This window comes from Condylostylus longicornis, unplaced genomic scaffold (genome assembly GCF_029603195.1).
Source record: "Condylostylus longicornis isolate FDR11 unplaced genomic scaffold, ASM2960319v2 ptg000085l, whole genome shotgun sequence".
Classification (NCBI taxonomy): Eukaryota; Metazoa; Arthropoda; class Insecta; order Diptera; family Dolichopodidae; genus Condylostylus; species Condylostylus longicornis.
Window position 1 is genome coordinate 902,675 of NW_026578053.1, and position 24,307 is coordinate 926,981.

The following is a 24,307-nucleotide window of genomic DNA, read 5'->3' on the forward strand; positions in this document are numbered from 1 at the left end:
GTAAGCATAAGTATACTGTTTTACATTAAAAATTTAACAACAAGTTCTATACTTACAAGTATTCGACCTAGATGTTTCTATACTTACAAGTATTATCTGAACCAGATGTTTGATACAAAAATGTTGCCATAATACGAGATTTTAGTGAAATTTTGAAGATAATCGACTTCATTTGAATGGTTCAAATTTTAAAATTAACTTGAAAAATTTTAATTTATTTCATACACCGGAGTAGCGTTAGTGTTATTGACAACACTCTCTTATACATAATATGGAATTGTTTATACCAATTCAACACAAAATTTAGGAAAAACGGGAATTGTGTTTCACTTGTTTTAATTTTTTTTTTCATTTTTCTTCCCCGTTATTTAGAAAATGCCTTAAGGCAATTTGAACTGAGAAAAGAAAAATAAGTAAGAATAAGGACTAAACAAAATTTTTAAATTTTCTTTTACAAAGCTTTAATTGTTATAGTAGTGTCTTAGAAGTGTGTAAGAGAGAGCTATTCTTTAATAAGGAAAACAAAAAGAAAAAGTGAAAGAAAAAAAAAAAAACAAAAGAAAAACGCTCATTTTTCTTTTCATTTTTAAGACGAAAAAGCAAACAATATTAATTATAACAAATCAACATCGTTACAACAGCAAAAGAAAAACAAAAAGAAAAAAACCAAACAAAAATTTTCAAAAACAAGTGAAAATTGTTTTGGTACGCGCTTTTCTTATTTTAAGGATTCATTTTACTCATGCCGTTCAAACACAAAAACAAGAAAAAGATAAACTAAGAAAGGAACAAAACGGTTTTTTTGGTGCTTTTTGTATTTTCTCCTTTATTTTCAAATAAAATTTTACATTACCCAAATAAAAATGAAAAAAAAAGCAAAGATAAAAAAAAATGGAAAATTTGTTAAAAACAAAACTCAAAAAAAAAAAGAAAGAGAAAAGGAAAGTTTTAAAGCATCCGTTCTTTGAAAACAACAACAACAACTTTGCAGCTCGTCGTTCTCTTCATCGTGGTAGGCGGTGTGGCGATGGTATATAAGGCAATTTCATTACGTAACCTTTGATAAGAGAGAAAATATTTGGAGAGATAATAAAGAAAAAAGTAAGGTTTCCGTTTCTTGTTTTTTTGCTTTTTTGTTTTTTTTTTCCCCGTTAATCAAATTCTTTGTAATTTTCAATCCCTTATACTTTATTCCGCTCCTAACCTATAACAATGTATAACGAATAAACGCTATAAAATACCAAATAAACGCTAATATTGTATACATGGCGATATTTTAAGCGAAACTATAAAAGTAGAGTAAATTTCATAAATTTGAACGACACATACACACGCACATATTCCCACATATATCTATATATATAGCGAGGTTTGTGTACACACTGATGAAGAAACCTTATCGTGAAGAAACAAAACCAGCACAAGCAGAAAAGTTTTTTTGAAAAAAAAGTTTAAAAAATAATATTTAAAAAAAAAATTTTTTTTTTCTGTAATAAAGATAAAATTTCGAAAAAAGGAAAGAGAACAAAATTTGTTTTTTGCTGTCACAAAAATTTTTTAACTCAATATGAAATTTTTTTCTTAAATTTCTCAAGAAAATTTATTATAAAATCAATTGGAGCATGTAATATAATTTTTTAAATGGAAATTTTTGTAAGAATTTAGAACTATTTATGTAGAGCCATATTTGATATATTTGTTAAAATATTTTTCAATATGACAATACATGGGAAATTTTTTTGAGATTCCTGTAGCTCTACAGTCTTCCTACGTCAAGAAAAAATTATTTCCTTGTTTTGTTGAATATTCGTATAAAATGCAAATAAACGTACAATATATATAAACGTGGGCACAGTGAAACTTTGATAATTCGAACAACTCTATACATCTCAAAAATACATTTAGTTCGAAATAAAAGGAATTGCATACGTTTAAGATATACATAATCAAAATATTTGAGAATAATAAGTAAATGGTAAGGAACCACATAAATGCTCTATGAAATTATATGGAGAATGTCGACAATTTGTTAACCCTTGAACACATTTTACTGTTTACTTCCATAAAATGAAATTTGAAGTTGCAAATTTTTACCGATTTTCGATAAGAACACTGATACTTTTAAGTAACATGTAACAGAATATTATTCTGAAAAATTTACGCTATACAAGAACTTATGGATATAAGCAAAATATTACTAACTGCTTTATATAGCTTTGCTTATGCCAGGTAATGCCCGGCTTCAATGTAAAGTATGTGTATTATCTTCTGCTTCAATTGGTTCAAAAAATTCTTTTTTTAATTCAATAAGGAATTTCTTGTTTTGCCTATAAATCAATTTAGTTACCAGTTTCGGTATTGAATGAAGTTTTTCAAAGATTTTGTAAATTTAGCAGCTATATTGTTATTAAGACTCTTTTTGTAAATTTTTTCAGATTCAATTGTACTTAATTAAACCGAAAAAATTTAATTTTTAATTTTCAATTCGATTAAGTGACCTTATACCCATTCTACTAAAAATTTAATAAATATTTTATTACTTATTCCTTTTTTTTTTTTTGTTTTACAATTTTTTTTCGGGGATTTGATAAATTTATGCTGGTCCTGGATATAGTATATGCGGATTTGAAATTCTTTTAGTTTGAGTTTTGATGAAAATAAACATGAAATAATTTTTTTTTTTCCTTCAATTAATTATTCATAAAAATTCAATATTTAAAATTATCCTTTTTCCTTCAAACTCATTACAAGAGTTTACAATTTTTCTTAGTTTATTTTGATTTTTTGGTTTTCTTTCTTTTATTGCTGTTAATTAAATTTTAAATAATTATGTACGAAATAATTGACATGTTAATTTTTTTAAAAGCTATACAAAATGATAAATTAAGGTATAAAATGTCAAGATTGTTTTAAATATAAAATTTTCGGAATTTATTCATTTTGAAATATCGAGATTTTAATGAGAGATTTATTCATTATTATTTAATAAAATGAGTGTGAGTAAAAATTATTTTGTTTAATGATTGGTATAGGTAGGTAGTTTGTAAGAGGAGATCAAATGGCGAGTATGGAATTCTTCTTCAGGCAAAATAAATTGAAAATCATAATAATAAACTGAAAAACAATCTGAACTAGAAGTTTATTATAAAGTCAGAATTTTTAATAACAATAATGTGTAAGTACAGTTGTTATACACTAGACTTACTCTTAGAATTCCGAAAGTGTAAAAATCTTATTACCTTAAAAGAGCAATTTAAGTTTTTGAAACAAAGATTGTAATTGTAGTTTAAATCACTTAAAATTTATATTTTATTTTTGCATTAAAACGGATATTTGTATTGTGAATCCTTGTATTTCTATATATTTGACTATATTTTAGGAATTAAAATGCAATTTTTTTTTTTGTTTACATTGCATCATTATAATAAAATTTTCGCTCATTAAATAGGAACACAAGCCATTAAGAATGAAAAATGAATTAAAATTTAGTTCCACTAAATAAATTTTCAATGTACAAGGATATAATTTTTATATTTATGATTTTTGTATAGTTTATTCAATATATTAAATGGTAGTATAATAGTTTGTTTAACTGTTATAAATTTTTGTAAAATAAAGTTTTAATGTATATTATAGTGTATATAGAAGAGACATTAGTATTATAGTTAGAACTATTATTTTAACATTTTTTTCGTTTTATTTTAAGAATTTTATTGTTTTATAAAATTGAACAATATAACAATAAAGAGACAGTGCTTCAAACATTGAAAGCTGTATTGAAATTTTATTTGAAGAAAGGACTTTTTTAAAGTTAAGGAAAATTTATGAATTGAAGGACAAATAGAACTGACAACTGCTAGTGAAATTTGTAATGAATAAAATTTTTAAATGTACATAGGTCAAATCTTGAAATTTCATAAAAAATTAGGTAAAGCTCAAGTAAATATAATATAAGCCATTAATTTAATATAAGCCATAATAATATTAATCTCAAACCAATAGGACAGTTCGAATTGCCATTTTTAAAATTTATAACAAAATTATTCAATTTTATTTTAGCAACACATCATAAATATTCGGCATTTATTTGGCTCCAATTTTGCATATTAATTTATTGAATGAAAATTTAAGTGATTTTCGAACAACTGCAGTGGATAAGAGATTCGAACAGATTGAAGTGGTTTCACATTCGGATTGTTTGAAATTTTAAATTTAAATTAAAATTAGGCGATATCAGAACCAAAAAATCAAACAGTTTCTATAAAACCGTTCAAATTAATATTTAATACTTAAAGTACAGACAGAATATTTCGGAGTATAAGTATAACAATTTTAGATTATAAAATTTTATTTTATGTGTATATAGAATTTTCGGTATGTTCAAACTATTTCTGTACACACAGATGTCTCCAACAAGTATAAAATATGAAAATTAAATTATAATTACAATTTGTGTGTATGGTTGACATTTTTGATAATTAACTTAATTATATTATTATTAAGCATTAACATACTTTCAAAATTTATTCAATATTTCACATATGCGGGACAACGTGCATATGTATGTGTGTTTGCATATAAAAATTTAGGAATACACGATTAAAAAAAATTAAATAATTTTTAATTTTTAAAAAAATTTATAAAACAAAAAAAAAAAAAACAAGAAACTCAAATGTTTTTGTTTTTACGGAAAATCGATTTTTAATTATGTATAAATTTAGTAGACAATCGTTGTTATACTACCACAGTTATGAGTCATTCAGTATGAAATTGGGACAAGGTAATTTTATTAAAATTGTGGGTTTTTATGTTGAAATGAACAAATAAACAAAAAAAAAATTTATTGCAATTTATCTGAAAAAATGTGATCGAATAATTATTTTTAATGCAACGAAAATTATTTTTATAAAATTCCAAATTTTTTTTATAAATTATTCGAAATTAACCCTATTTTATTTGTGTGAGTGAGAAATATTTCTGTATAAATTAAAGTTGAACGTTTTTAGAGAATTTACGTTTACTGGGAATAATTATTACAGTAAACTATATTTTTGAATTTTTAAGATTTCTTTACTTTTAATTAAAATTGTAAATCAAAGTTTATAAATAAAATATTGTACATATCGTAAATGTAATATCGTATATGAAATTTACGATATGTACATATCGTAAATTTCATATCGTATCGGTTTATTTGGTTTAACCGAAATTTGTATTAAAATTTGATTTTAAAATGTTTGTGTATTTTATATGATGTAGAAAAAATGAAACGTCATGCAATTGTCATCAAACAAAATCCAAGAATAGCATTTTATTGTCCAAAACGTTTCTTGAATTAAAAATTCAAAACATTAAATTTTTTTTGTAGAAATTGATTTTGAAATTTAAATTTTGTGTTTCGTAAGTTTTCCTTATTATGACAATTTGATATAAGTCTTGTCTTTTACACTTTACTTTTTTTTTAATCAACAACAAATCATGTATCAATCTATACTAGACGCCATCTTTATTTAAAAATTTTAAATCTCATTAGAAGAGAAAATTATACTCTATAAGTACATACTTGAAAATTTCAAAAATACAAAAAATGTAGTTATACTCATTTCGCTTTTATCAGTTTGAAAATTTTTTACATTCAAACTTATTTTTAGTATAAAAACTTATAAATATTAAAATTATAATAATCAAATATTTTTGTATTCTATTTTTAACAACTTTCTAACAACTAATTTAATTTATCCAATTTTAATTCATGTAAATTAATCTATTAAAATTAAATTATAAAACTGAACAAGCAAAAAAAAAATTAAAATATTCAAAAAAAAATTTTTTATTCTTTTGTAGCTAAAAAGCAGAAAATTGTTGAATTAAAAACTTAATAAGTCAAAATAAATACCTTTTATTAGAATATTTTAGAATAAATGCACATACATACATACACACTCGTATGTATTTAAATAATCCATATTGATATCAAAATATTTAAAAAAAATTTAGTGAAAATAATCATATATTTTATAAATAAAAAAAAAAATTTTTAAAATTAAAATTAATTAGAAAAAAAATAATAGAATGTCAATAGTGAATTTAAAAATTTTAAAATAATTAAAAAAAATTAAAATAAATATTAAAAATATTCAAAAGAAAAAAAAAATTAAATAAATAAATTCAAAGTTTTTTGGAAATTGGAAATTGCAAATAGAATTTTCTATATAGAAGAGAAAATCATTAAATATTTACAAAAAAAAAAAGGAAAAGGAAATTCAGTCTCCTGCTGGCAGTTTTCTATTTGCGAGAATAGGAAAATTAAAAAGAATCTAAGAATTCAATTACTTATTCATTTTTTTTTTTGAATTTATAAATGAAAGTTTTACAAATAAAATTAAAAAATCAAATTATTAATGAGAAATTTTGCAGTTTTCAAATAAAATAGCAAATAAAAAGCTAAAAATAAAAAAACAAAAAAAAAAGGCAATTAATTATTTTCCAACTTGAATTTTTATTAAAATATTCACAATTTCCGGCCACAAAGTGAAATCTAATACGGGTTCTAGGAGCCTGTACCACAGCAAAAGCAAGGATTCAGAGTTAGGTTTGTATAATGGTTTCTAAATGGTTTTTGTTTTATTTATAAGAATTTAAATAAGAGTTAGAAGAATTCTTGGTAATTCAATTGATAGTCTTCCTGGGACCCCGTCCGTCCAACTAAAAAAAATATTTAAAAAGATTATTTCTTTATTTCTTTTTTGAAAAGAATTTTTTCCAATTTGCTACTTATCTGTTTTCAAACTAAATCTGGAACTGCTCATATGTGATGGAATATAATTTTTGCATGTCTTGTTATTTATTTTCATATTGAAAAAGTTCCGTGTAGAAAGTGGGTAATAGAACGAACCCAATTTCAATTTACCCCCTGAAGCTGCAAATATAGAACATTTTTGTAATATTATAGAAGAAATACCTTTTCATAATGGCGTACGTTTGTAGCTTCCCGGCAAAGAATGGATAGCGCTAAGATTGAAACGCATTATTGAAACGGATAAACTCGAACATATTAGCAATTTTGGTGATTTTATATGACATATCCACAATTGCTGACTACCAAATTTAGTATCATTATATGTTTATTGATCTTAGTCTTACAAGTGTAAAAAGGTCTCTTGCTTTAAAAATATCATGAAAGCATCAAAACTTTGCTCTATTTTTCAAGAGCACGTGTATGATGAAATTTATTTTGTTCTCTTTATAAATTGTTTCTCAACCATTTTATCTCAATTTCCAGTATTCCGGTATTTTTGGGCGAATTTTTCTCAAATTCTCGAATATTCAATAACATTTTGTTAGCGATTTGTACTGCTCTCTTAAGTTCAATTTCAGTTTAACTTATTAATTTTCACATAACATTCAAGAATGCAACAAAAAAAAATATAAAATTGAATACAATTGATTACATATAGTTTTAGTATAAGTACATGACTGTCATAACAATTATTATTGGATTGATATTGAAATTTGTTTCTACCATTTGTTGTGTTGTAAATGTTTGAAACAAATATGCAATAACTACAAAATGCAAATGATGCATTTACAAAATTTTTATTTTAATAATTTATTTCCTCTTTTACAATTTTCATGTTAAAATTTAAAATTAAATCTCTTAAATAAATCGTGACTCAAAAGAAGAAAATTTTCATCATATTTAATGCTTTTAACTGCAGCAATATTGCGTCAATATTAGTTTTTCTTTTCTATTTTTTCTATAACTATTAAGTAGCAAAAACATGAATGTCCTTTTTGGTTCATTGATAATATTAAATTCGATTATAAAAATTTCTTATTAAGATTTTACCTTTTCTTGTAAGATTTTCTTTTCATTTTTCCCATTTAAGTACTATATTGCATATTTTTTTCTTGAAAAATAAAGTGCACATCTGGTGAAGAAAATATTATGTTGGAATAGCTTAATTTATGTACATATGTATTTAGATGTATGTGTATATGCAGCATGTACTTGGAAATGTTTTTTAAGGTCTTAGTATATTGAAAATTGCAAATGGTATTGAGAAATATTGTTATGTGGTTTGCAAGTTTAAAAATTCAACAATTCCTTCTACTTTATAGTAAACTTTATATTCCTCATTGTTACTATGGGGTGAGATGAAGATATTGTTAAATTTTCAACATTGTAAATTTAATGCTGGAATAATTAGTGATGTAAAGAAAATATTAGTTAAAATAAAATGTTTTTTCATATTATTTAATATTATGTTATATAATATATGGATATGCCAGCTAAATTACAGCTGAATATTTAGTTAAAATCTAAACAGCTTCGAAAATCTTAGAAAACTTTTGAATGCTATCTTCACTTTGCTACTTTGCGCTTTATTAAAATTTCAATTAAAGAATAACAAAGTTTATTTCTTCAAAAGCATTAAGGACTTCCATAAAAATACTCACAAAAACCACAAAATATGAAAGCTATATATGTAAAGACACAAAATATGAAAGCCACATAAAAACAATCCTCATAGTGCGGGAAATGCAGATCAATTTGATACAGGAAAAATTCATTCAAATAAATGGAAGCCGAATAGAAACGAATAAATAAACAAAAAATTTAATGAAATGTTGTTGGGTTCAGATTTAAAAAATTTCAAAAATCTGGATTTAATTGGATAAAACTCGAATTATTGTAAGGGAATCTCATAGAATATTAATAAATTGTAATAAAAATAAATAAATTCTTCTTTTAATTTGTGTTTGTAACCAAGTGGGTGTATAAATTAAGTTTTAATCAATGAAAAATTGCACATTTTGTATGGGAAATTGGATAATGAATTTGTAGGAATAGAATGTAGAAGAAATAAGTATTTAATTCCTAGAAACGTCTTTAACTTCCTGGAAAATTCATTTACCTTACATTGCAACCAAGCAGATGATATATGAAAAATTTCATAGGAGTGTAAATTTTATGCCCTATATTTGTTGAATCAATTATTTTTAATTAATTATTGTTCTGCTTTAATAATATTAAATTTAACAGCATCCCTTTTTTAAATAATTATAATGAAAACCCTAAAGAGGCTCAAAAAAATTCTTATAATTTTGTTTTTCTTGTTTTAAGAAATTCAACAGAATTTTTTGATTAAAATAAATTCTTATATCAATACTTTCACGCCTATACAGTTATTAATTAATTATAATTAAACCGCGAGTATAGAAGGAATTTCACTTTACTCTTTCAAATTTCTAATATGATTGGACACCGGGCTTTATTAGACCGTAAAATATTTGAACACATTTTTATATTAAAAAACTTAACGTCGATGAATATCGCAGGGATAAGAATTTTTTTTATAAATAAAATTTTTTTAAACAAAAAGGATCAATATTTAAAAAATTCAATAATTTCAAAATTAATAATTAAATTGCTTAAAAAAAAAATAATGGGGGAAAATGGAAGTGTAGTGTATATAGAAAAATAAAATGGGTTACAGAATTTGTGTGCAAAACGGTTGTTAAAATTCGATAAAAATGTCATTTTTCATTAATGTCGGAATAAAAAGCAAAAAAAAAAAAATGGAAGCATTTAGTGAAAGTAGCGATGAAAAATTAATTTAAAATCTTTTTTTTTTGAAAAATATCAAAATTGATGTGAATGGTACGAAAAGGGTTAGACAAACGTTGTAATGAGACTGATTGAAAGCTTATACAAAAATTGTTAAATAAAAAAATTATTTTGTGCAATAATGTCAATTAATAATTCTAATTCAATTCATAAAATAAAAGAAAAATTTTTGTACAATAAAAATTACAAAATTAAATAATTAATCGATTGAAAGTGATTTTCTGTGATTTCTAGTACATTGAAATATTTAAGAAATGTGTAAATAATAAAAAAAACGTCTACCCTTAATCAAAATTTATGACACATTGAAATTGTTGGCATATTTTCATTTTGATATTTTAAATCGTTCTTCTGTTGATTTCCAGATTTTTCAAAATAATTTCTAGGGTTTTATACAGGAATTTGCTCCTTATAGTGCTGTATTACTATAAACCATCAGAAGCGCATCGGTTTGTAAGAGGTATAAAGGCTCCAGAAAGCAAACATTTTTTTTAGATTGATTTTACTGAGATTAGATTACAATTTGGGCTGTGTCAGATACAATGGTACTTTTAGGTATCCGCTAAAACAGTGATACCATAAGAGTACAACCAACTTCATAGATGTTTTAATTTAGATACCACAAACATTGAGGTTGAATTCGCTCTGAATTTGAAGTTTTAACAACAGCAGATCTGTAATGGCAGTAATGAAGTTTTTGTAAGTTGCTGCAAAAAGCATTCCGTTTTTCTTCTTAGAACTCCTTAAGATCAAATTAACAGCAACTTCTATTAAATTAACAGCATACAATTTTCTTTCTGCTTTTATATTCATAACCTATTAGTATAGAGAACTCAATTAGTAGGGAATATAATTCAAACTTTTTGACAACAGAGTTTTTATTAGCAGTTCTATTGTAGTATCATACACAAATATCACGTCGAATTTCTCTATACTAAAATTTTTCTAAAAATTAAGTTAACAAAAATTACAATAAAGTTATCAAAATTAGGATTTAAGAAGCAAAAAGGTTGTGTATTGCACTTTATTATAAAATAAAATAAATTATTTAATTTTATTATACTAAATGCAAAACAGTAAATAAAAAATTGCATATAAATTTAAATTTTCACTTAATTTAATAATAAAAAATAAAAATATTTTATTTGTAAATCCAGAGGAATAATGAAATTTTATTTTATCACTTTTTTTTAACTCGAAATTTATTCAAAAAATATTCAAATTTCACACGTACGAGCATCTGTTCATTACACTGTGTTTTATGCAAGGTGACGGTGACGGAACGTGATGTTGTTTTATGATCATATGATTTTTCTAATTCACAAAATATCAATCATATTTTTTTTTTTTTAAATCAGATTCAAATTATGAATTCATTCATTAAAAGTTGTTGTTTTCTTGTTTGCTATGATGGACAACATATTTAGAAATTGATTTTTTAATTGGATTTCAAAAGCTATAAATAAAAATAGTGAAAATTAATTTTGAATTCAGAAAGTTAAAAAAATAAAAGAGTTAGAAATTTTATAGATTGATAATTTCACTATAATGAAATAAAATTTGCAGTGACTTTTTTTTTTTGGTTTTTCAAAATTAAATGTGCATAAAAAAATTTCCAAATGTTCCCATTATAAATCAATTTTTATTATAGGAAGTAAATATAGAAATTTTAATGATTTTTGTTTTTTTGTTTGTATGAATCTAATATTTATTGTGCCATCTAAAATTTGTGTAAAAACTTTAAATCTAATATTGTGGAGATGGAAAAAAATTTTCTTCAAACGAAATAAAGCATTTATTAGTGTCCAAAAGCCCCTAAAATTTCAGGATTCTACAGGCTGGGGTCTAGAAGAAAAACGACATCAAACATTTGGAAAAAACGGACTTAAGATAACGGTAAATTTGAACGGCCATTTTGTTTTTCTAAAGTTTAACTATAGTATACCGCACTAAGGGAAGCAAGTTACTGTCTTTCTGCGTTTGGAAAATTAAAAAAATGCTTATGGTTTCACTGCACTAAATAGTTAAAAAATGACATTTTTAGGGCTTTGGGGGGTATAACTTTTAGAGGGGGGGAGATAGGTAAATATTATTTACCTATCTCCCCCCCTCTAAAGGGAGATATTTTGTTCTGCGGAAATAAGTTTCTAGTAAAGATTTATGTACGTATTAAATTTCAGCTTTCTGTCTTCAAGGGTGTAGAAGTTTTGTAAACAGACACACGGACAGACGGAGGGACGGACAGATGGACGGACAGACGGACGGACGGACAAAAGTGCTACAAATGAAAATGAAAAAAATTTTTGGAAAAGTGCTAAAAATGAAGACGTGGAAAAGAGAATGAAGAAGATTCATCAAACAAATTACAAACACTTATAAATTCAGGAAATTACATATACATACACATATGATCAAGATGTCATGTGCGTACAGAAGAGGGGCCATTAGATGGTCTTTTAAGCCTTCACACGTTTTATATTAGAAATTAATCTAATTTATTGTTTTTTTTATAAATCACGGCGAATTTTTTACGAACAATTTCGACGTTAATTGCTTAAATCGTAAAAATTTTATTTTTAAATTTTTTTTTGAAAGTAATTTCACTTTTTATCTAAAAATTCAAATCACTTCGAAAAATTTTTTTTTTCTTTTGTGATTTTTAATAAACAATGAATTTGTTTAACCTTCAAAATTCGTACTTTCATTTTTAGATCATTTAACTGACACTTTAAATTAATTATCTACTTAATTTAAAAACAAATGTTTTTTTGTTTTTTATTTCTATTTTAATTAAATTACAAAAATAGTACTTATTGTTTATGTAAAGCACGTCTAGTTTATTATTTGTATACAAGCTTGCATGAATCTAATCTAGGTATCATCTGTAGTCAGGTCGTTTTTTCCCCCCTATAATAATTTGCAATTTTTTTTTCATTTGTTTTTGAATTTTTTTTACTCGTTCATTTTTATTTCACTTTGTTATTTTTCTATCTAATTAAGAGTCAGCCCAAATAGATAAAAAAAAAAACAGGTAAAAAACAGATTATTGAATAATTTGTGTGTGCGTTTTTTTTATGTTAAATTAAATTTGCCATATGTCATGGATAAGAAAAAGCGAGACTTATCAATTTTTTCGTTCGAATCTTGCCATGTACATAATGTGGTTGAGTAATATTTTATTGACGTTAAGCTGTGATTTTTTGCCTACAGCTGTTGGTCTGAAAGATCACGAGATTTTGATAAACGCAACTTAAGTTTGCCAAGAATTTGATTGCTTGTTTGTTAGCAAGAATCCACTATCAGCAACAATCAATAGTACACACTTTCATCAGTTTAAATTCTTGTCTCAAGTGCACAGAATTTTAGAGTAATATTTAAAAAAATAGAATAGTTGGGACTACATACGTCTTTCTTAAAAATATAGAAAACATCTTACTTAAACATTAGAATATTGTCAATGAAAAATCGACAACACTATGGTCACTTTATTTTTAATCATAAGATACAAATTAAGAGAATCGAAAATAAAAGTGAATTATAATTTAAATATTAAAAAAACGAGAAAGAAAAAGAGTTTGTGATGTCATCTCCGTGACACCCATACAAAAATTTTTCAAGAGTTAGAATAACATCTTACAAAATGGCTCCGTAGAGTTGGTAGGGACACACTCTGAAATAGTGGGTTATCAAATTTATCAATTAATTTATTGTCCTGTCAAATTTTACTCAATTCGGTTTTGCAAAAATTGATTGCAGTTTGATTTAAAATTTCCAAGATTTGAACAAATTGTTTTTGAGATTTCGACAACTAAACTCGAACCATTACTTATGTAGCAACTAACTTGGACTCAGATTAAATAGAATTAGTGCAATAAAAATTCTTTAAGTATTTTGTGAAAATTTGCTTAGACCAGCTCAGTGTGCCTTTAGGTTATCGCTGCGAAAGACATAGATAAGTCGATACAGAATTTGATGTTGATTAAGAATATACTTGTATATCTTTATATGTCACATTCTTTTTAGCGGTAAAAATGAAGTGGTAAATGTATAATACCCCACGAACATTTGGTCGTACGTGTTCAAAAATATAAAAGCTCAGCCAAATTTATCATGTCTTATTTAATTATACATTATAAGAAATAATTTAAAAATTAGCAGATTTACTACACACGTCTTTACTACAAGTCGATTTGACATTAAATTGGTAGGTTTTTTTTTAAAAACCCAAACTTGCAGTTAAAAATCGCAAATCTTAACACAAATAATTTTGCAGAGCGTTGACTTTACATTTCTCTTTAATTTAGAGTGTCTTATAAATAAATATTAAATTTTTTTAACAATATTTATTTTAATTTGAAAAAAATTTAAATTGAAAAATATTTTTTTCTCTTTACAGGTATGTTGTACCACATTTTCCATATTCAAACCAATTGGTTTCTGGTAAAATAAAAAATAATATTAACCATGGAAGATGAAAAATAATGTGATATTTTGGTAAGCTGGACTGGAACGTTAGTATATCTACAAGCATTGATTGTAATTCCAAAAAAAGTTCAAGATCTTGGAGTAATCAAAAGAACGATGAATAGTTTTAATTTGTAGTGACTATATATAAGAATAGTTGTACTAATAATTGTGGTCTGCGAAAAACTATCGGGGATTTACAAGTAAAAATTATTTTGTTTATACCTTGTGAAAATTTTTATTTACTGTATTGTATTGGCGATTCCAGACTTCTGGAACTTTGTTTATAAGTATTACGAATTTTTGAGAAATGCCCAAGTTTTGATTATTTAAAATTAGTGTTCAATAGCTTTAAGAACTAAAACACATATATAATGACCCTTTTAAATACATACAAGATTAGTTGCTGTTGTTTTTTACATTTCGACTGTATTACGTCTAATTGATATTTTAAGTTTAAAATCAATTAGACTTTACTAAGCATAAATTCACTTTCTGAGTTGACATTAAACGTAAAACAAATGAACTGTATTAAGAATGTCATCATATTGCTCATATTTTGAATGACATTTCTGTCATTATTATCATTATATAACGGTACGGGAAATACACACACTTACTCATATTAAAAGAGCCAAACTCACTTCAGCTATTATTCAATAAATTTTTAAACTTTAATTCTGGTTCCGATTACGACATTCTTAAATTCGGTCTCAATTGCATCTGATTAATAGTTAATACACCTGTACGAAAGCACGTTTTTATGTCAAAAAAAAAGAAAAAACAAAATTTTAACAAATTTTACTTCTTATCTTTTATACTTTTTCTTATTTCCCTTGTGGTTGTCTCTTTTCTCATTAATATTTGAAAAGTACACATTGAGTTTCTTAATAATAAAGAGAGAAACAAGAGAAAGAGGAAAGAAACATTCATAAGAATTTTTTAACATCTAAAAATCACTTGTATGCAGGTACCAAAGCATATGATACTTAAAGTACTTTTGTAATATTGATGTGAGAAAAAATTTTTTCCATTATTTCACGAAAAAAAAAATATAACAATAATAAAAAAAATCATATAAAAAAAGAAATTAAAAAAAATGAATTGATAAAAAAATAAGATTATATTTGCGAAATGATAACGGTGTAATAAGAAAAAAAAAAAACTTTTGAAAAAGAAATTTGTAAATTTACAAACCTGGTATGCTTAGCATTTTCAATGTTGTGCTTAGTACGGGAAAAAAAATTTTCCTCTTTAATTTTCTTATTATTTTTGTTTTATCGTCGACATTTCGTTTGCTTATCGCCAGTGTTGTTTGTTCTTTATGGATTTTTATATGTAAATAATGAGATTACTTGTACGTACTTAAGGGAACGCGCGCTCGAAACTTTTGGAATGCGAAAATAATACAAAAAAAGTAAATTTCAATTTAATTTAAATTAAAATTTTTTTTTTTCCTTTATAATATTTTGAAATTACATTTTTTCATTTTAAATAAGTAAATAAATATGTACATATGTATATTTACTAAGTTCTTGTATATTGTCGTGCAGCTTATGTGTTTATCTTAGATTTTTGTAATTTCTATTTAAAATTGTTAGCAAACAAAAATATTAGTTCTGTTTGTTTTTTGCACTTCTGTATGTTATGTGTTCTTTTCTTTTGTTAATTTGCCACGTGTATATTGTTCTATTTGTTTATTACCGTGTATGTTATGAATTTTTACATTCGTATCTTATTGTTGCATAAAATAATCTTATCTTTTTGGTCGTGCGGTTTTGGTTATCAAATTTAATGTTAATTGTATATTGGAGTTCTTATAAATGTTTGTATTGAAATTAGAGCTGATTTTTTTTTTGTGAATGGAAACAAATTTTTAAATTTAGGGTTTGAAATGAAAATTTTCTTTGATATTATATAAGCGAATAAGATTTGAAAAATTTAAAAAATTGCATAATTATAGGCGCGTTTTTTTTTTTTTTAGTTATAACTGTAATTATAATGAAATAATTATCGGTATATATATATATATATATATATATATAGCTATCTAGGTAAATTTGTGTTATACAATTAATTTTTAGAAGAGAATTTAAGTGAACAAATTATTTCCTATTATAGACTCGTCAATCTGTTCCTTGCGATTTAAAATTGTTTATCTGCTTTTTGTGATGTTACCTAAAGTCTTTAAGCTTAAGTATATACCAAAAGACGACTTGAAAGAAGTCATTAAGAATCGACTTGCCACGGTAGTGGTCTCAGTTTTTATAACTACGATCGAAATTATATAATATAGGGGTCTCAATCACTGTAAAAACTGACTAGAAATATAATTTTCTGGTTAGGTCAGCTGAGGTACCCCATCATATGGCAAAAATCACATTAACAAATTTCTTTTGAGTTTAACAAATTTATACCAAATAACACTTTTTATCTGTATTGTATTTTAAAATTTTAATGAATTTAAATAAATTCAAACTATACAATATATGCAATCGAATGTCCATATAACAGGAGATCTGAATATTTTACACCACTACAATATTAGTTCGTATTAAACAGAAGTGCAATGAAACAATTCGTATGTTACATGAAAATTTGATATTACTTTTATATTTTTATTTCAAATTTTAATATTTTACTTAGTTTTTAGCTGTAATAAATTGTCTTTCGTTCTGTAGAATGGTCGCTTTACCAATTGGCCAACATGATATCCCACAATTTATTGGAAATGCTCGACATTGCACCATAGTACGCAATAATAATGTTTAATAATTTGTAGTTGTATGCCGTAAGAAATTAATTTTCTTTATGTCTAAATTTTCCTAATGTTATAAAAGTTTTTTTTTTAATATCACAACATCTTTCCATTTCTCATCTAAATGTCTTAATCATATACTTATAGTTTTTCCGTCATTTTAATAAAATGCACGAAATTCATATATACGAAACGTGCTCAAATTTTATGATATAAAATTATTATAAATAAATCATATTTACAATGATTGATAATGTTCGCCATCAAACAGTAAAATGACACTTAAGTGCTAATAAAAAAAAAAAGAAGAAAATACTAATTTTCCTTTCCTTTTTTTTTTCTCTCTGTCATGTTTTAAAGACAATCCGTCTGGTCGAATAAAAGAATAAATTATAAAATATAAAATATGTCAAAAGTTTTATCGTTTTATTAATTTTATAGTGTGTTATTATCAATTTTAACATAACATCAACGATCATAACATAAGTGTATGTACTCACGTTTATAATTTATGCATGCCTGTGTATGTATGTGTGTGTTTATTCATACCAATAGAACAGCTAAACAATAAAAATAATGAATTTTTTTTTTAATAATAAAACAGACAAAACAAAAAGTTTTTCCTCATTATTAGAGAAAATTTAAATGAAAAACTTTTTTGGTTTTGTTCTTCTGTTTATGCTGTTTTTGTTTTTTTCTGTTTCTCGGTTAGTGTTACTTTTCTTATGGAAAAACATAAAATATTTCAATTGACATAATTTGTGTGGGTGTTTTTGTTTTAATACAATACATGCCAAAATGCTGACACTAACAGTTAACGAATTGTGCTGTTAACATAGTCAGGAGTAAACACAATAAAAAGAAAAAAGAATAACAAAGAAAACGCGAATTTTTTTTTTCATTAGTTTTAGTTGTTTTAGTTGTTTTTGTTGATTTTTATGAGTGTTTTTGTAATGTCAGAAAATTTTAAAGTTTTTATTTCATTTTTGTGTTTTTTTGTTGATTTTATTCATTTTTTTAGTGGTTCATGTAGAGTTACTGTTTCGAGATATTTTTCACAAAAACATACATTAGAATTTGGATTTTGTAATGGATGTAATGGAATTGGGTGTTTCTTCAAGTAGTACTCTATTTGTGAAAAATATAAAATTAAAATTCCAATCGAAATTTTTGATTTAATTCTGTCCCGAGTTAAGTATACTGAATTCAACCCCAAAATTCGAATTTCTTAATTTTATTTTCCGAATTTGAAACAACTGTTATACGTATATATTTTTCACATAGTCCATCTCTACAACAATATAAAATTTTTAATAAGAAAAACCTATTTTTATTGAGTTTTTAAATTTAAATTCAAAATTTTAGAGCTTTCAAGAAAATAAAACAATTGCCGTTTTCGAAAATCCAAATTTTTATATTCCTCATATGCATTCCAATGAGTCTATAGAATCCCATTCTTAAAAGGTATTTTGGCAATAATAGAAATCCATGTGATGAAAATATATCACTTATTTGCTTATAATTCAAAAAATCTTCTCGAACAAATATTCGATTCTGGAATTAATTTGTACGAGTATGCAATTATTTGAAATAAATTCTAAAAAAGAATAATTAGAAAAGAGTTTTTTTTATATGTTGACCGTAAATGCGGGAGAATTTTTTATTAATTATTGCTAAAAATTTTTTAAACAAAACACAACTTAAACTCCTTCGAAAAATTACTCAAATTTAATTTTTATATTAAGGAAATTTACAACAAAAATTCTCTGAAAATTTCTCCATGTGCTTAATTCTGTTATTTTTGAGTCCCCAATCGCAGATATGGAATTGGCGAGAAACAAAAAATTCAGTTTTTTAAATTTATTTAGATTTTTTTACTACCAAAACAGAAAAAATAAAAATATATGAAAACTCTATCGCAAAATAGAAAAAAAAAATTATAAAAGTCATGTAAGTTTCGTACATACACAATGCACAAGCAAAACTGATGTAAAAGCAAAAAAAATCCTGATTTGCTTTTTGGTTTTTTTCTATATTGGTGTTTGGTTTTTGTTATCTGAAATTGAATAGATAAAATTTTTTAAACATAAGCAAGAGAATAAAAACAAAAGTCTCATAACTATTTACAAATAATTCGCTGTCGACAGGGTTTGTTATTTTGTTGCAATTATTTACCAAACAATAAAAAAAACTAAATAAATAATTTTCTATTGGAAAGAGGGAGTTAAGCATTTTTGTTGCTTTTTTTTATAGCTTTTATAATAGAATCAATTTGAAATTTTAAATTGCATTTTTAAGGGTAATAATTTTATGTTGGAATTTTGAGTATTAAATTTATTTAAACTCATACATGTATGCATATATTTCATAATTAATATTGAATTTATGACAAATTTTTGCATATTTATGGGAGCAATGCAATTTGAATTGAGTTTTGTTTTTGATTAATAAAAATATTTGCATTTGAACTTACTAAACTCAAAAAATTTTGCTTAAGAAAGCTCATCTTCTGCAGTATCGTCTGATTCTATGTTAAGCAGAAACTAACAAGAATATTATTACAAAAATTTGCACCGTTATAACACACACATAATTAACTGTTATTTTAAAAAGAAAATTTTCGATTTCTCATTTAATTTTTTTCTCGTTATTGTTATTCTCCAAATTTATTTTTATTAGAAACAATATAAATTTTTCTTTTCGGAAATAGAAAAACAAAAATTTTAATTTTGTGTATATGCAAAATAATTTTTTTTTTCTTTTATTAATTGCTTCATTATAGAAATTGAATAACAGCAGCGGTCATAGCTGGTGCATAAAAATATATTTTTTCTCTCTTAATAATAATTTGTATTGTAACAGTAAATTTATAGAGTTTCCGTTGTATGTTGTTTTTTATTCATTCAATAATTTTTACGTGTCACACATCAATTATAAAAAAAAACGAAAAAAAAATCCCCAAAAATTGTGTGGGAAGAAAAATAATAATTTTTTTTTTCTCTGTGCTTTGTTTTGATTATTGTGATAAAAATGGTGAAATATGATATAAGCATAATTAATAAAAACAATAACAAAAAACAAAAACGCATACACGTAAACACTCATACAAAAAGAGACAAAAAAACCATTACCTTTGATTAACGTTTGATCTCTTTTCCTCTCTTTTTAGATAAAATTTTTTTCTATTTTCATATTTTTTCGTATTTCACGAGTAAATTTTTTTATACCCGTACGAACATACGGTACACTAAATTTGCCTTACCGTTTGTAACTCTAAGAAATAACGGCCTTAGATATAGACTCAAGTGTATGTTTTTGATCAGCGTCGAATTCTGAGTTGATATAGCTTTGTCTGTCTGTCCATCCTTCCGTCCGTCCGTCCTTTCCAGCGATAACTCAAAAACTAAGTGAGCTAAGTTCATTAAATTTTCACAAATGATTTATTATAGTAAGTGCCAGAATCCTATTTAAATTGGACATGATCAGGGTACTGGTTCGGATAGTACCATACAATTCCAAGGTTCATTTGACTATATCTTAGAAACGCACATAGGATAACAAATTCGTATGGGTATCACAGAGTTGACAAGGTCAACTCTATTTTTTCTCGTTTTTGTCAAAATTTGCACATATGGTTTGTAAAAAAAAAAAATTGTTGCCAAAAAACAAAAAAATATTTGAAATTTGTATTTTTGGTAAAAAATTTCGAATTTTTTTTTGTGTTTTTTTAAAGTTGAAAATCGTGGTTTTAAAACGTAATGTGTCATTGACATATGGATGATTGTTAAATGAAATAAAGAAATTGAATTAATGATCGGTTAACTGTTATTTTACTTTTATGCTTGTTAGTTAAAATATGAGAAAAAAAAAACAAAAGTTGGTAAAAATGGTAGAAAAAGATGAAAAATTTAAAAAAAGTGTGTTATTATTTTTTGAAAGTTTTTCAAATTTATTTGTGATTATCTTTATTTTGTCGCAGTGTTTGAGCTACACAATTAAAAATTTAAAGCCTCTAATTATGTAACGACTATTTTTCGGACCATTAAAATTTAAAATTCACCAGATTTAATGCCAATGTATAAATTTTAATTCTTATAAGTTGATTTTAGCTGGGTTTTATTTTAATTTTTTTTTCTGGATAATTGAAAAATAATATGGACAACAATCATTCACTCCGAAGGTAACAACCATTTACTCCGAAGGCACCAACCATTTACTGATATGACAAAAACTGATGATTTTTTATCTAGTGTTTTTATTAATAAGCAATTTTCGCTCATTTTAGTTTTTATAACAAAAAAATCAATTATATTTCAAAATATTTCTCATAAGATGCCCTACACTAGTGCTGTGCTGTCATACAGCTCAAAAAAATTATTTTAAATATTTCAAAAATTAATAATTTTGGCCGCATAAAATTTGGCAGTCATATGTGCCCAATTACAGAAAATGTGAATCTGTCTCGAATCTAGAAGAACATAAACATATCCTAGAAGTTTTTGTGGAATTTCTTGACAAATTTCGGTGGCTGCCAGTCAAAGCTAATCAATTATTAAGAAATATAATTGAAGAAGATTTTCGTTTCACTATTCTGGGAATTCCCTTTAATTTTGAATTTGATTCTTTGAATAACTTATAATGTTTAACTTTTGAAACTTTTCAATTTAACTTTTAAAAATTGAATTTAAGAGTTTTGCTTTTTAATTTGTAATTGAATTTTCTTTTAATTTTTTGTTTTTTACTTGCCATAATATTCTTTAAGAAGTTCGTGTGAAAAATTATTATGTTTTTTAAAGAAATTTATTAAGTCTTTTTTAATGTTATATTGACAACAAACCTACATATACACTGTGTATTAAAGAACCGGAAACAATTTGATATTAAGTTAAAATGGTTTCCCATACGTGTACGTTACGTACGTATTTTTGCAGTAAATTATTTTTCCCTTTTTTTTTCAGTCACTTGTTTTTCTTTTCATCTTGCTTTTCTTTCGTTTTTTTTTATAGTAAGCATGAATGGTATATTGTCTTCGTTTCCTATTTATACCAATATACTTGCAGCCCTTACTCTCGATTAGTCCATCATTCCTTCTTGTTCTTTTTTTTTTTTCATATTTAAGCTTTTTGTCATATTTGATGATGTTGACATTATTATCACATTATTATTACTGCGTATAGAGATAAAGAGAACAAAGAATAAGTATATAGAAGGAAAAGAACAAAAAAGAGAAAAAAAATGAGGTTATTTGCTTTTCGAACTGCCTTAGTGCCTTTCTGAATGAAAAATAAATGGGTACATAAAAAAAAAGGAAGAAGAATAAAAGAGCAAAAATAATTTTTTTCCTTTATCCTTTTTATGTACTTTCGGTTATTAGAAATTCGCCAGTTACAAAACAATCCAAGTGTGTCGTATATGCGTAAACACAGGAACACGTTACACATGTGTCTGTTTGTGCGTGTTTACAAAAAAAAAAAGTGTTTACGTGTTTATTTTGTAATTTGATATAAAAAAAATTTTTTTTTTCTTTCAATTAATGGAATTAAAGTGCATTATCTCGTTCTCATTCAAGATTTCCAAAAAAAAAACAAAAACATATTTTCCAAAGAAAGAAAGAGAAGAAGAAAAAAAAAGTTTTTAAAGTTTTCTTATTTAAATTAAAAAAAAATTTTTCATTTTTTTGTTTTTATTTTTTACTTTTACTTTCACTGTTGTGTTACTGTTGCTGTTGCTGCTTTGCAATTTAACTTTCTTCTTATACTTATATAATTGAGTTGGGAAATTTTGCAATGATAAGCATCGTATTTTGAAAACTTGTTTATAATAATTGCAAAAAAAACAAAAAATTCAAAAAAATAAATAACAAATCGTAATTTAATTTTGTTTTACAATTTCAAATTGAACAAAAATAATCAAAAATTTTTAATATAATTTTGAGTAGCTCTGTAATAATAACTGAGATTTAAAATCATAATAAGTTGTAGATTGTATAGATTGCAAAGAAGGGGTATCAGTGCACTGCGACCAGCAGAAAATGATCAATTGTGCCCTCAACTAAGTGTGCAACAAGCACCTGCAACACCGCCCCTTAAGACGAACCCTTCTAATGAATTCGAGCATCTTGGAAGATCTGACAGACCACAGCTCTATAAAATTCGGATGTCAATTTCATTGCAATGATAGTAATTGCTTAATAATTGTATAGTACATGTACATTTAGAATTTATACATAGCGCCTTTAAATTTAAGATTTTACAATAATAACCCATTGCGTGTTAATTCTGATATATTTGGACAGAGAGAAATTTTACAAATATATGCCTAAATGAATTTCAGTTGTTTTTTTTTTGATGGTCGTATGCGTTAAATTAACAATAAGTATGAAATTTTCATCCTAAATACAATAAGAATGGCAAGGTTTAATAAGATTAGAATTATTAAAAAAGTAACTGCAACTTGTATCACAGATTTACAAGTACTTGAAATTGATTAAAATATTAAATATTATTTTTAATTTCGAAAATATTGGTAGCCCACTTTTCTATTTAAAATATACATACACTTATTTGAACTTTTCTGGTTAGATTAGGTTAGGTTACACGCCTCCCAGTTGTGGTGTCGCCGGATTTCTCCTATTCCTTCATTAAAACCAGCCCGAGTTTCTCAGAAACCGGCCAAGATCCCTAGCATTTACAAGTATAGCCGATGGGTCATCATTTCCCCTTCCTCCTCATCACAGCAGCTCCTACAGAGATCATTTCCGGAAAAATTTTTGTCGTATGTGACCGGAATAAGATCTAATAAGAAATTTTTGTAAAAATGTTAAAATTTTCTTACATTATTAATTTTCGAAAATTTTTTCTTACTAAAAATTAAAATCCTCAATACCTCGGATTTCAATTTACTAAATTTTCTTTATTTTTCTGTCATAGTCTTCATAAATTAAACTATATCACAATTTTTTATACTTTAAGTAAATAACTTTTGAAATATTATCTATTTTCTAATTCTATATTTTATTTTGTATAAATATTTAATAACAAATAAAATTTTATTATTTGTATTTTTGTACAACATTTAGTTTCTCATCAAGCCCTTCCATCATTTTAATGATTAAGTACGTAATATAAGTATGTACGTATGTTAGGATTAATGTGTATGTATGAATGTTATGTGGGAGGTGTGTTTGCCTTTGTAAATCTTTTATATTGTTTGCAAATGTTGTTCATCTGTCAAAAATTTGACAATTTTTATTATCAAAAGTCAAATATAACATTTGTAGAAAAGTGAGAATTGAGAAAGATGAAAAACAGTAAGACATTTTTTATTTTTATTATTTTTGATAGTTTACTGTACTGTAAGATACCATAAATTTTTAGTTTTGTGCAAGTACTTCAAATTTCTTCCAAGAAAAGATTAATTTCTCGAATGTAATTTTCAATTTTACTATACTGACT

General features: G+C 24.8%; 1 long non-coding RNA gene across 1 annotated transcript in view; it reads left to right on the top strand.

The window, feature by feature from the left end:
• The first annotated feature begins 6,369 nt into the window (after window positions 1–6,369).
• Window positions 6,370–24,307, top strand: part of LOC129613667 (uncharacterized) — a 69,541-nt gene continuing 51,603 nt past the window's right edge. The window contains exon 1 of the long non-coding RNA XR_008697326.1: window positions 6,370–6,592. This is a non-coding gene — a long non-coding RNA (uncharacterized LOC129613667). The remainder of the gene's footprint in view (window positions 6,593–24,307) is intronic.